The following is a 13,267-nucleotide window of genomic DNA, read 5'->3' as shown; positions in this document are numbered from 1 at the left end:
GGGAGCTGTGGGTGAAGGAGAGAGCTGTGGGTGAAGGAGGGAGCTGTGGGTGAAGGAGAGAGCTGTGGGTGAAGGAGAGAGCTGTGGGTGAAGGAGGGAGCTGTGAATGAAGGAGAGAGCTGTGGGTGAAGGAGGGAGCTGTGGGTGAAGGAGGGAGCTGTGGGTGAAGGAGGGAGCTGTGGGTGAAGGAGGGAGCTGTGGGTGAAGGAGGGAGCTGTGGGTGAAGGAGGGAGCTGTGGATGAAGGAGGGAGCTGTGGGTGAAGGAGGGAGCTGTGGGTGAAGGAGGGAGCTGTGGATGAAGGAGGGAGCTGTGGGTGAAGGAGGGAGCTGTGGGTGAAGGAGGGAGCTGTGGGTGAAGGAGGGAGCTGTGGGTGAAGGAGGGAGCTGTGGATGAAGGAGGGAGCTGTGGGTGAAGGAGGGAGCTGTGGGTGAAGGAGAGAGCTGTGGGTGAAGGAGGGAGCTGTGGGTGAAGGAGGGAGCTGTGGATGAAGGAGGGAGCTGTGGGTGAAGGAGGGAGCTGTGGGTGAAGGAGGGAGCTGTGGGTGAAGGAGGGAGCTGTGGGTGAAGGAGAGAGCTGTGGGTGAAGGAGGGAGCTGTGGATGAAGGAGAGAGCTGTGGGTGAAGGAGAGAGCTGTGGGTGAAGGAGGGAGCTGTGGGTGAAGGAGGGAGCTGTGGGTGAAGGAGAGAGCTGTGGGTGAAGGAGAGAGCTGTGGGTGAAGGAGGGAGCTGTGGGTGAAGGAGAGAGCTGTGGGTGAAGGAGGGAGCTGTGGGTGAAGGAGGGAGCTGTGGGTGAAGGAGGGAGCTGTGGGTGAAGGAGGGAGCTGTGGGTGAAGGAGGGAGCTGTGGGTGAAGGAGAGAGCTGTGGGTGAAGGAGGGAGCTGTGGGTGAAGGAGGGAGCTGTGGGTGAAGGAGGGAGCTGTGGGTGAAGGAGAGAGCTGTGGGTGAAGGAGAGAGCTGTGGGTGAAGGAGGGAGCTGTGGGTGAAGGAGAGAGACCGACCACCACCACATCATGAAGAGGCTTTTTTCTGATGGAATTTTTCACAATTTTATTTTACGCAATTTCGATTGTGTCAACAACATCATCATCATCATCAGCGCTGACATCTACAACAACATCATCATCACATCTACAAACTAAAATACGTGCGAACGGACGAACGGGCAGACGTAGCTTTGAGAACAATCATGCAAAGAACAGACATCATTGTGTGTCTCTGTGTCTGTGTGTGTGTCTGTGTGTGTGTCGATGTGTGAGTGTGTCTGTGTGTCTGTGTGTGTGTGTCTGTGTGTGTCTGTGTGTGTCTGTGTGTGTGTCTGTGTGTTTCTCTGTGTTTCTGTGTGTGTCTACGTGTTTCTGTGTGTGTCTGTGTGTGTCTGTGTGTGTGTTTCTGCATGTGTGTGTCTGTGTGTTTCTCTGTTTCTGTGTGTGTCTATGTGTTTCTGTGTGTGTCTGTGTGTGTCTGTGTGTGTGTTTCTGCATGTGTGTGTCTGAGTGTGTATCTATGTGTGTGTCCGAGTGTCTGCGTGTGTCTGTGTGTGTGTGTAAATTACCACCAAACCACGTCTAAAATATCTAATAAGCTTGTGCCGGAGGCCCCGGGGGGACAGGCGTCTATGACGTCTCCTGGCCAAACCCCATTTGGCGGAGCCAGGAGATTGAATCTTCACCCTCGGGGCTCCTCCAGAAACAACAAAAAGCCACTTCGTGTGGCCACGTGGAATGTTCGAACGCTCACTGCGGTGGAGAGGCTGCCACTCCTCTGTCGGGAGCTGGACCGGTACCGCCTGGATATCTGTGGCATTCAGGAGGTCCGGTGGACCGGCTCTGGCTCCTGCCACCATGAGGGGTGGACAGTCCTCTACTCGGGGCAGGAGACTGCCAAACAACAGGGAGTGGCTCTTCTTCTAAACAAAAGAATGAAGGGGGCGTGGGAGCGTGGCGGTGAGATGTGGGAAGCTGTAAGCCCCAGGCTACTTTGGGCTCGCCTTCCCATCAACCGGAGGCGAGGAGTGGTGGTCGTGGTTACTTATGCCCCCACCGAAGACGAACATCCGTGGAGGGATGCAGGCAAAGCCGATGAGTCGGATACCTTCTATGACCTGTCACAGGTGCTGGCTAAAGTGGCCACTCGGGACAGTCATCTTGTTGGGTGACTTCAATGCCCGAGTTGGTCATGATGCTGGCGCCTGGTCTGGAGTGATTGGAAGGCATGGGCAAGATCAGCTCAATAACAACAGTAGGAGGCTGCTAGATTTTTGTGCAGCCCATGGGCTTGTAATTACCAACACGCTCTTCCGGCATCGGCGCATCCACACAACATCATGGATGCATGCCGGGTCCAAGCAAGACCATCTGCTGGACTACATAGTGACGGAACAGCGGATGCGGGCCCATGTCCTTGACACCAGGACCTACCGTGGAGCTGATCTGCCCTATGACCATCGACTAGTCATCTGTAAGATGCGCCTGCCATTCTTCCACTCCGGTGGTGGGTGTACACCCAGGACCCCATTCCAACCTAAGGTGGCCTGGTCTCAGCTGATGGAAGTTGCAAGTGAGAATTTCATCATCGCTTGCGGCTGGGGTTGGCATCGTCCCCCACTCCTCCTGATGTCGAGGTGAAATGGGCGAGGTTTAGGACTGTGACTCATGCAGCTGCAATGGCTGCTTTGGGTAGGCGGTACAGACCTCCCCAGAGACCCTGGCTGACAGAGGAGGTGTTCAGGATAGTTGAGAAAAAGCGACAGGCCCACTCTCATCGGCTACAGCATCCCACGTCAGAGAATGAGGAGGCTTACAGCAGCCTTCGCTCGGAGGTTCGGAGAGCCGTGAGGCGCTGCAAGGATGGGTGGTGGTCGCGGGTTGCTGAGGAGATGGAGTCTGCCTCAGTGGCCCGCGATCACAAATCACTATGTAACTCCATCAAAAAAGTAACCTGCAGCGCCACACCTATTACCATCATTAGGGGGAAGAACGGTGATCCATTATCCAACCCCCAAGAACAGGTTTGCAGATTTGCTGAGCATTTCTGTGAAGTCCTGGGGGAGGGGAAATCCCTCAGCCTGGAAAACACGGGCTAGAGAAGAGATTGAGTGATGTGGTACAGGAGGACGTGTAGCTGAGTGGACTTGCCGATGACTGGTACCAGCGGTGTCAAGATCGGCCTCAGTGCAGGAGGCTCGTGAAGGACGCTGCTACTGGGCAGTTGGAGGCAGTCGCCCTCCAACAACAACAGAGGGCGGAGGAGCGACGCTCACAACAACGAGCGGAGCGCCGGGTGGCTAAAGCACAGCAAGTTGGCACAGTAGGGGGCACAGGTGGTGCATCAGCCACTCATCTCGGTCATCTCAGTCAGTCGACCCGTGGCACCTGCTGGGTCTGCCCCGTGACCTCCTGCCAGCGGGCGTTCGACACTTCACGTGGTAGCCTCAAGGTGCACATGGCCTGGCACAATCGTCGTGGTGACGTCACCGCCATTTAGTGGCGAATGGCGGTTGTTGTTGTTGTGTGTGTGTGTTTCTGTGTGTGTGTGTCTGTGTGTGTCTGTGTGTCTGTGTGTGTGTCTGTGTGTGTCTGTGTGTGTGTCTGTGTGTGTCTGTGTGTGTCTGTGTGTGTGTGTGTCTGTGTGTCTGTGTGTGTCTGTGTGTGTCTGTGTGTGTCTGTGTGTATGTGTGTCTGTGTGTGTGTCTATGTGTGTGTGTCTGTGTGTGTGTGTCTATGTGTGTGTCTGTGTGTTGCATTATTCACATCGTCGGAGTCAAAGTTTGCATCGGAGAGAAAAGACGACCGCGGCTTCACCGTCGCGAATGGAAGATGTTTAAAGTTGCTTATAAGGGTAACATCGTCATCGTCATCATCGTCATCATCAACGTCATCATCAATGTCATCATCATCATCAACATCATCATCGTCGTCGTCATCAACGTCAAATCATCATCAATGTCATCATCATCGTCAACGTCATCATCAACGTCATCATCGTCAACGTCGTCATCAACGTCATCATCATCAACGTCATCAACAACGTCATCATCAACAACGTCATCATCAACGTCATCGTCATCAACGTCATCATCATCGTCATCAACGTCATCATCATCATCAACGTCATCAACGTCATCATCATCGTCATCAACATCATCATCAACGTCATCGTCATCATCATCGTCATCAACGTCATCGTCATCAACATCGTCATCAACATCATCATCATCATCATCGTCATCAACATCGTCATCAACGTCATCATCGTCAAAGCCGTAAATCATCGCAAGATCAAAGACATCGACATGACCACCACCACCACAACCACCACAACAACATCAACAACAACAACGACAGCAGAACACCGCAAGGCGACACGTGTCTATGCGGCCGCGTCAACACAACAACAAACGCATGCACAGGAGGGGAGGGGGGGGGGAGTAGTAGGGGGGTGGGTGCGTGGACGGCCAGGTGGAGTTTGAGTTTGTGATCGGGCCGACTTAAAACGCCGCGTCTCGCGTTCGCGTGATTGTCTACGAGAGAGACAGAGAGACAGCAGCCGTGGGTGGTGAAGGAGGGAGCTGTGGGTGACGGAGGGAGCTGTGGATGAAGGAGAGAGTGAAGGAGCTGTGGGTGAAGGAGAGAGTGATAGATGAAGGAGAGAGCTGTGGGTGGTGAAGCAAGAGAGTTGTGGCTGATGAAGGAGGGAGCTGTGGGTGATGATGATGAAGGAGAGAGCCGTGAGTGAAGGAGCTGTGGATGAAGGAGAGAGCTGTGGGTGAAGGAGAGAGCTGTGGGTGAAGGAGGGAGCTGTGGGTGGTGAAGGAGGGAGCTGTGGGTGAAGGAGGGAGCTGTGGGTGGATGAAGGAGAGAGCTGTGGATGAAGGAGGGAGCTGTGGGTGAAGGAGAGAGCTGTGGATGAAGGAGGGAGCTGTGGGTGAAGGAGAGAGCTGTGGGTGAAGGAGAGAGCTGTGGATGAAGGAGGGAGCTGTGGGTGAAGGAGAGAGCTGTGGATGAAGGAGGGAGCTGTGGGTGAAGGAGAGAGCTGTGGATGAAGGAGAGAGCTGTGGATGAAGGAGGGAGCTGTGGATGAAGGAGGGAGCTGTGGATGAAGGAGGGAGCTGTGGGTGATGATGATGAAGGAGAGAGCCGTGAGTGAAGGAGCTGTGGGTGAAGGAGAGAGCTGTGGGTGAAGGAGGGAGCTGTGGGTGGTGAAGGAGGGAGCTGTGGGTGAAGGAGGGAGCTGTGGGTGGATGAAGGAGAGAGCTGTGGATGAAGGAGGGAGCTGTGGGTGAAGGAGAGAGCTGTGGATGAAGGAGGGAGCTGTGGGTGAAGGAGAGAGCTGTGGGTGAAGGAGAGAGCTGTGGATGAAGGAGGGAGCTGTGGGTGAAGGAGAGAGCTGTGGATGAAGGAGGGAGCTGTGGATGAAGGAGGGAGCTGTGGATGAAGGAGGGAGCTGTGGGTGAAGGAGGGAGCTGTGGGTGAAGGAGGGAGCTGTGGGTGAAGGAGGGAGCTGTGGATGAAGGAGAGAGCTGTGGGTGAAGGAGAGAGCTGTGGGTGAAGGAGGGAGCTGTGGGTGAAGGAGGGAGCTGTGGGTGAAGGAGGGAGCTGTGGGTGGTGAAGGAGGGAGCTGTGGGTGAAGGAGGGAGCTGTGGGTGGATGAAGGAGAGAGCTGTGGATGAAGGAGAGAGCTGTGGGTGAAGGAGAGAGCTGTGGATGAAGGAGGGAGCTGTGGATGAAGGAGGGAGCTGTGGGTGAAGGAGGGAGCTGTGGATGAAGGAGAGAGTGATAGATGAAGGAGAGAGCTGTGGGTGAAGGAGAGAGCTGTGGGTGAAGGAGGGAGCTGTGGGTGAAGGAGAGAGCTGTGGGTGAAGGAGAGAGCTGTGGGTGAAGGAGAGAGCTGTGGGTGAAGGAGAGAGCTGTGGGTGAAGGAGGGAGCTGTGGGTGAAGGAGGGAGCTGTGGGTGAAGGAGGGAGCTGTGGGTGAAGGAGGGAGCTGTGGATGAAGGAGAGAGTGATAGATGAAGGAGAGAGCTGTGGGTGAAGGAGGGAGCTGTGGGTGAAGGAGGGAGCTGTGGGTGAAGGAGAGAGCTGTGGATGAAGGAGGGAGCTGTGGGTGAAGGAGGGAGCTGTGGGTGAAGGAGGGAGCTGTGGGTGGTGAAGGAGGGAGCTGTGGGTGAAGGAGGGAGCTGTGGGTGAAGGAGGGAGCTGTGGGTGAAGGAGGGAGCTGTGGGTGAAGGAGGGAGCTGTGGGTGAAGGAGGGAGCTGTGGGTGAAGGAGGGAGCTGTGGGTGAAGGAGGGAGCTGTGGGTGAAGGAGGGAGCTGTGGGTGAAGGAGGGAGCTGTGGATGAAGGAGAGAGCTGTGGATGAAGGAGAGAGTGATAGATGAAGGAGAGAGCTGTGGGTGAAGGAGGGAGCTGTGGATGAAGGAGGGAGCTGTGGATGAAGGAGAGAGTGATAGATGAAGGAGAGAGCTGTGGGTGAAGGAGGGAGCTGTGGGTGAAGGAGGGAGCTGTGGGTGAAGGAGAGAGTGATAGATGAAGGAGAGAGCTGTGGGTGAAGGAGGGAGCTGTGGGTGAAGGAGGGAGCTGTGGGTGAAGGAGGGAGCTGTGGATGAAGGAGAGAGTGATAGATGAAGGAGAGAGCTGTGGGTGAAGGAGGGAGCTGTGGGTGAAGGAGGGAGCTGTGGGTGAAGGAGAGAGCTGTGGATGAAGGAGGGAGCTGTGGGTGAAGGAGGGAGCTGTGGGTGAAGGAGGGAGCTGTGGGTGAAGGAGAGAGCTGTGGGTGAAGGAGGGAGCTGTGGGTGAAGGAGGGAGCTGTGGGTGAAGGAGGGAGCTGTGGGTGAAGGAGGGAGCTGTGGGTGAAGGAGAGAGCTGTGGGTGAAGGAGGGAGCTGTGGGTGAAGGAGGGAGCTGTGGGTGAAGGAGAGAGCCGTGGATGATGAAGGAGGGAGCTGTGGGTGATGATGATGAAGGAGAGAGAGAGAGAGGGAGCTGTGACACACACACTATAAATATCTGACACGTTACAAACGAAAACACAATGTGGCCGTCATCACGACCGGCTCCCCTAGCGCCCCAATAACTTACTATTAAATAACTTAAATACACGCAGGCACACAAAGACAAAGATCCCCCGTGTAGCCTCAACACACTGTAGGGGCAAGTGCTGTTAGCGAGCACCTATGAAGGCCGGCACGGCACACTGTTGGGTGGGTGGTACTCATTTGAGGCTGAGTCGACCTAGGGGAGGCCCAGGACCGGTTCAGATAATCGTCACCGGTGGTGGTGGTGGTCGTGAGCGGGAATCGAACTCGGGTCGCCGGGTTCGTAGCGCTAACCACTACACCCACCACTCCCCACTAAACACACACATGTACAAGCACACACATGTACACACACATGTACACAGCCCCCTAAACCTCCTGCTCCCATTAATTTAAAAAAACTTCACATTTAGAGTCGATGGGAAAACCGATTCAGGGGTAATGCGTTGGCTACGGGAGATGTTGACTACCTCGCCTGGTCTACAGGAGGTCGTGGGTTTGATCCCAGACCCTGTGAGATGTTGACTACCTCGCCTGGTCTACAGGAGGTCGTGGGTTCGATCCCAGACCCTGTGAGATGTTGACTACCTCGCCTGGTCTACAGGAGGTCGGGGGTTCGATCCTGGACACTGTGAGATGTTGACTACCTCGCCTGGTCTACAGGAGGTCGTGGGTTTGATCCCAGACCCTGTGAGATGTTGACTACCTCGCCTGGTCTACAGGAGGTCGTGGGTTCGATCCCAGACCCTGTGAGATGTTGACTACCTCGCCTGGTCTACAGGAGGTCGTGGGTTCGATCCCGGACACTGTGAGATGTTGACTACCTCGCCTGGTCTACAGGAGGTCGTGGGTTCGATCCCAGACCCTGTGAGATGTTGACTACCTCGCCTGGTCTACAGGAGGTCGTGGGTTCGATCCTGGACACTGTGAGATGTTGACTACCTCGCCTGGTCTACAGGAGGTCGTGGGTTTGATCCCAGACCCTGTGAGATGTTGACTACCTCGCCTGGTCTACAGGAGGTCGTGGGTTCGATCCCGGACACTGTGAGATGTTGACTACCTCGCCTGGTCTACAGGAGGTCGTGGGTTCGATCCCGCACACTGTGAGATGTTGACTACCTCGCCTGGTCTACAGGAGGTCGTGGGTTCGATCCCAGACCCTGTGAGATGTTGACTACCTCGCCTGGTCTACAGGAGGTCGTGGGTTCGATCCCTGACCCTGGGAGATGTTGACTACCTCGCCTGGTCTACAGGAGGTCGTGGGTTCGATCCCTGACCCTGGGAGATGTTGACTACCTCGCCTGGTCTACAGGAGGTCGTGGGTTCGATCCCTGACCCTGGGAGATGTTGACTACCTCGCCTGGTCTACAGGAGGTCCTGGGTTCGATCCCTGACCCTGTGAGATGTTGACTACCTCGCCTGGCCTACAGGAGGTCGTGGGTTCGATCCTGGACACTGTGAGATGTTGACTACCTCGCCCAGTCTACAGGAGGTCGTGGGTTCGATCCCGGACATTGGGAGATGTTGACTACCTCGCCCGGTCTACAGGAGGTCGTGGGTTCGATCCCGGACACTGGGAGATGTTGACTACCTCGCCTGGTCTACAGGAGGTCGTGGGTTCGATCCCTGACCCTGTGAGATGTTGACTACCTCGCCTGGTCTACAGGAGGTCGTGGGTTCGATCCCTGACCCTGGGAGATGTTGACTACCTCGCCTGGTCTACAGGAGGTCGTGGGTTCGATCCCTGACCCTGGGAGATGTTGACTACCTCGCCTGGTCTACAGGAGGTCGTGGGTTCGATCCCTGACCCTGGGAGATGTTGACTACCTCGCCTGGTCTACAGGAGGTCCTGGGTTCGATCCCTGACCCTGAGATGTTGACTACCTCGCCTGGCCTACAGGAGGTCGTGGGTTCGATCCTGGACACTGTGAGATGTTGACTACCTCGCCCAGTCTACAGGAGGTCGTGGGTTCGATCCCGGACACTGGGAGATGTTGACTACCTCGCCCGGTCTACAGGAGGTCGTGGGTTCGATCCCGGACACTGGGAGATGTTGACTACCTCGCCCGGTCTACAGGAGGTCGTGGGTTCGATCCCGGACACTGGGAGATGTTGACTACCTCGCCCGGTCTACAGGAGGTCGTGGGTTCGATCCCTGACCCTGTGAGATGTTGACTACCTCGCCCGGTCTACAGGAGGTCGTGGGTTCGATCCCGGACACTGGGAGATGTTGACTACCTCGCCTGGTCTACAGGAGGTCGTATAGATGTGTGGTAGTAGCTGTAGATGTGTGGTAGTAGCTGTAGATGTGTGGTAGTAGCTGTAGATGTGTGGTAGTAGCTCTAGATGTGTGGTAGTAGCTGTAGATGTGTGTGGTAGTAGCTGTAGATGTGTGGTAGTAGCTGTAGATGTGTGGTAGTAGCTGTAGATGTGTGGTAGTAGCTGTTGATATGTGGTAGTAGCTGTAGATGTGTGGTAGTAGCTGTAGATGTGTAGTAGTAGCTGTAGATGTGTAGTAGTAGCTGTAGATGTGTGGTAGTAGCTGTAGATGTGTGGTAGTAGCTGTAGATGTGTGGTAGTAGCTGTAGATGTGTGGTAGTAGCTGTAGATGTGTGGTAGTAGCTGTAGATGTGTGGTAGTAGCTGTAGATGTGTGGTAGTAGCTGTAGATGTGTGGTAGTAGCTCTAGATGTGTGGTAGTAGCTCTAGATGTGTGGTAGTAGCTGTAGATGTGTGGTAGTAGCTGTAGATGTGTAGTAGTAGCTGTAGATGTGTGGTAGTAGCTGTAGATGTGGTGTAGTAGCTGTAGATGTGTAGTAGTAGCTAGTTGTTGTGGTTGTAAGCTGTAGATGTGTGGTAGTAGCTGTAGTGTTGTGGTTTAGTAGCTGTAAGATGTGTGGTAGGTAGCTGTAGATGTGTGGTAGTAGCTGTAGATGTTGGTAGTAGCTGTAGATGTTGTAGTAGCTCTAGATGTGTGGTAGTAGCTCTAATGTGTGGTAGTAGCTGTAGATGTGTGGTAGTAGCTGTAGATGTGTGGTAGTAGCTCTAGATGTGTGGTAGGAGGCTGTAGATGTGTGGTAGTAGCTGTAGATGAGTGGTAGTAGCTGTAGATGTAGTGGTAGTAGCTGTAGATGTGTGTATAGTAGATGCTCTAGATGTGTGGTAGTAGCTGTAGATGTGTGGTAGTAGCTGTAGATGTGTGGTAGTAGCTGTAGATGTGTGGTAGTAGCTCTAGATGTGTGGTAGTAGCTGTAGATGTGTGAGTAGTAGCTGTAGATGTGTGGTAGTAGCTGTAGATGTGTGGTAGTAGCTCTAGATGTGTGGTAGTAGCTGTAGATGTGTGGTAGTAGCTGTAGATGTGTGGTAGTAGCTGTAGATGTGTGTAGTAGCTGTAGATGTGTGGTAGTAGCTGTAGATGTGTGGTAGTAGCTGTAGATGTGTGGTAGTAGCTGTAGATGTGTGGTAGTAGCTGTAGATGTGTGGTAGTAGCTGTAGATGTGTGGTAGTAGCTGTAGATGTGTGGTAGTAGCTGTAGATGTGTGGTAGTAGCTGTAGATGTGTGGTAGTAGCTGTAGATGTGGGTAGTAGCTGTAGATGTGTGGTAGTAGCTGTAGATGTGGTAGTAGCTGTAGATGTGTGGTAGTAGCTGTAGATGTGTGGTAGTAGCTGTAGATGTGTGGTAGTTAGCTGTAGATGTGTGGTAGTAGCTGTAGATGTGTGGTAGTAGCTGTAGATGTGTGGTAGTAGCTGTAGATGTGTGGTAGTAGCTGTAGATGTGTGGTAGTAGCTCTAGATGTGTGGTAGTAGCTGTAGATGTGTAGTAGTAGCTGTAGATGTGTGGTAGTAGCTGTAGATGTGTGGTAGTAGCTGTAGATGTGTGATAGTAGCTGTAGATGTGTGGTAGTAGCTGTAGATGTGTGGTAGTAGCTGTAGCTGTATATTTGTGTACCACACTAACTTCTCTCCCAGCCACGGAACAATGTCAAAGGGGAGTGGAGGAGTGAAATCAACGCCGTCCGGAACGACAACAAACAAACAACAACAACAGACAACAACAACAACAAACAAACAACAACACGGAGGATGAGTTACGGGGTTCCACGTGGCCCCCCCGGGGGGGGGAGATGGACACGCCCCCTTACCAAGATGGCGACAACCACCAACACACCACGACCCCTTTACCAAGATGGCGGCCGCCACCAACACACAAAGCCCTTAGCAAGATGGCGGAAACCACCAACACCACGCCCCTTTACCAAGATGGCGGCCACCACCAACACACCACGCCCCTTGTCAAGATGGCGGCAACCACCAACACACCACGCCCCTTTACCAAGATGGCGGCCGCCACCAAACACACCACGCCCCTTGCCAAGATGGCGGCCGAAACCAACACACCACGCCCCTTACCAAGATGGCGGCAACCATTAACATAGGCCTCGGCAAGGTAAGGTAAAAGTTAAAAACCACGAGGCTACCTTTACACTACCTTTACCTTACCACAATACCATCACTCTACCTTAGCTTTTACCTTACAATACCATCACTCTACCCTTACCTTTTACTTACCACAATACCATCACTCTACCTTTTACCTTACCACAATACAATCACTCTACCCTTACCTTACCACAATACAATCACTCTACCCTTACCTTTTACCTTACCACAATACCATCACTTTACCTTTTACCTTACCACAATACCATCACTCTACCTTACCACAATACCATCACTCTACCTTACCTTTTACCTTACAATACCATCACTCTACCTTTTACCTTACAATACCATCACTCTACCTTTTACCTTACAATACCATCACTCTACCTTTTACCTTACAATACCATCACTCTACCTTTTACCTTACTACAATACCATCACTCTACCCTTACCTTTTACCTTACAATACCATCACTCTACCTTTTACCTTACAATACCATCACTCTACCCTTACCTTTTACCTTACAATACCATCACTCTACCTTTTACCTTACTACAATACCATCACTCTACCCTTACCTTTTACACTTTAGCAGGTAAGGTAAAAGTTAAAAACAACGAGCATACCTTTACCCTACCTTTCACCTTAGCACAATACACTCTACCCTTACCTTTTACACTTTAGCAGGTAAGGTAAAAGTTAAAAAGCAACGAGCCTACCTTTACCTTACTACAATACCATCACTCTACCCTATCTTTCACCTTACCACAGTACAATACACTCTACCCTACATTTTACCCTTTAGCAGGTAAGGTAAAAGTTAAAAAGCAACGAGCCTACCTTTTACCTTACCACAATACACTCTACCCTACCTTGTACCCTTTAGCAGGTAAGGTAAAAGTGAAAAACGAGCCTACCTTTTACCCTACTTTTTACCTTACCATAATACAATCACTCTACCCTTACCTTTTACACTTTAGCAGGTAAGGTAAAAAGCAACGAGCCTACCTTTTACCCTCACCCCATACACAATGAGCCGATTACAGGGTAATTACTGGGGTACTACTACACATGGACAAGGTTTATGATGGTAAATGCTGTAAGGTAAAGCGCTTTAATCATATAGAATACTCTAGATTATTCAAATTTTACACGCTTTCTTTGAACTCACTCTGTTGTTGTTGTATCATCAAATGTTGAAACTCAAGTTTAACCCGCTTCCTAATGTGATATTAACTGCAAACTTGGTAAACTTGTGTCATAGTGATGACAATGCTGTATTGTATCATTAAAAATGTAGATATTTTTAAACATTATTTTTTATAATGATACGTATCGGCTTGGCTCTTAAATTGTCCACGTTAAACTCGCGTTGCATGTAGATCACCACCATCACACTTGCTGGAGTTGTGCCACTACTAGCACATTTAATAAAATCGTGTTTTTAAAATAAGTTATTTTTATAAAAACGTTACTTGTTAAATGGAGGCCACGGATTGCGTCACGGAGCCTTTTAGCGGGAAACACGGCGCCCTGTTTAGCGGGTAATTCTTCCGAGTTAGCTTTACCCTGCCCTTTACCTTACCCCTTGGCATGTCGACACCGTTACCCTGTTACCTTGACCCTTTTACCTTGACCCTGTTAGCCGGTAAAGAGGGTAAATGACCTTACCTTGCCGAGGCCTGCACCAACAACACAGCACGCCCCTTGCCAAGATGGCGGCCGCCACCAACACACCACGCCCCTTGCCAAGATGGCGGCCGCCACCAACACACCATGCCCCTTGCCAAGAT

The 13,267-nt window shown here is 52.3% G+C and overlaps 1 long non-coding RNA gene across 1 annotated transcript; it reads left to right on the top strand.

Annotated features, from left to right (window-relative positions):
• Nucleotides 1-10,617: 10,617 nt before the first annotated feature.
• Nucleotides 10,618-12,199, top strand: LOC144954945 (uncharacterized). Its single transcript, XR_013641446.1, has 2 exons — nucleotides 10,618-12,074; nucleotides 12,167-12,199. It is a non-coding gene; the product is annotated as an uncharacterized LOC144954945 (long non-coding RNA).
• The last annotated feature ends 1,068 nt before the right edge of the window (nucleotides 12,200-13,267 follow it).

This window comes from Lampetra fluviatilis, unplaced genomic scaffold (genome assembly GCF_964198595.1).
Source record: "Lampetra fluviatilis unplaced genomic scaffold, kcLamFluv1.1 SCAFFOLD_727, whole genome shotgun sequence".
Taxonomy (NCBI): Eukaryota; Metazoa; Chordata; class Hyperoartia; order Petromyzontiformes; family Petromyzontidae; genus Lampetra; species Lampetra fluviatilis.
This window is presented reverse-complemented; position numbering and strand designations above follow the sequence as displayed.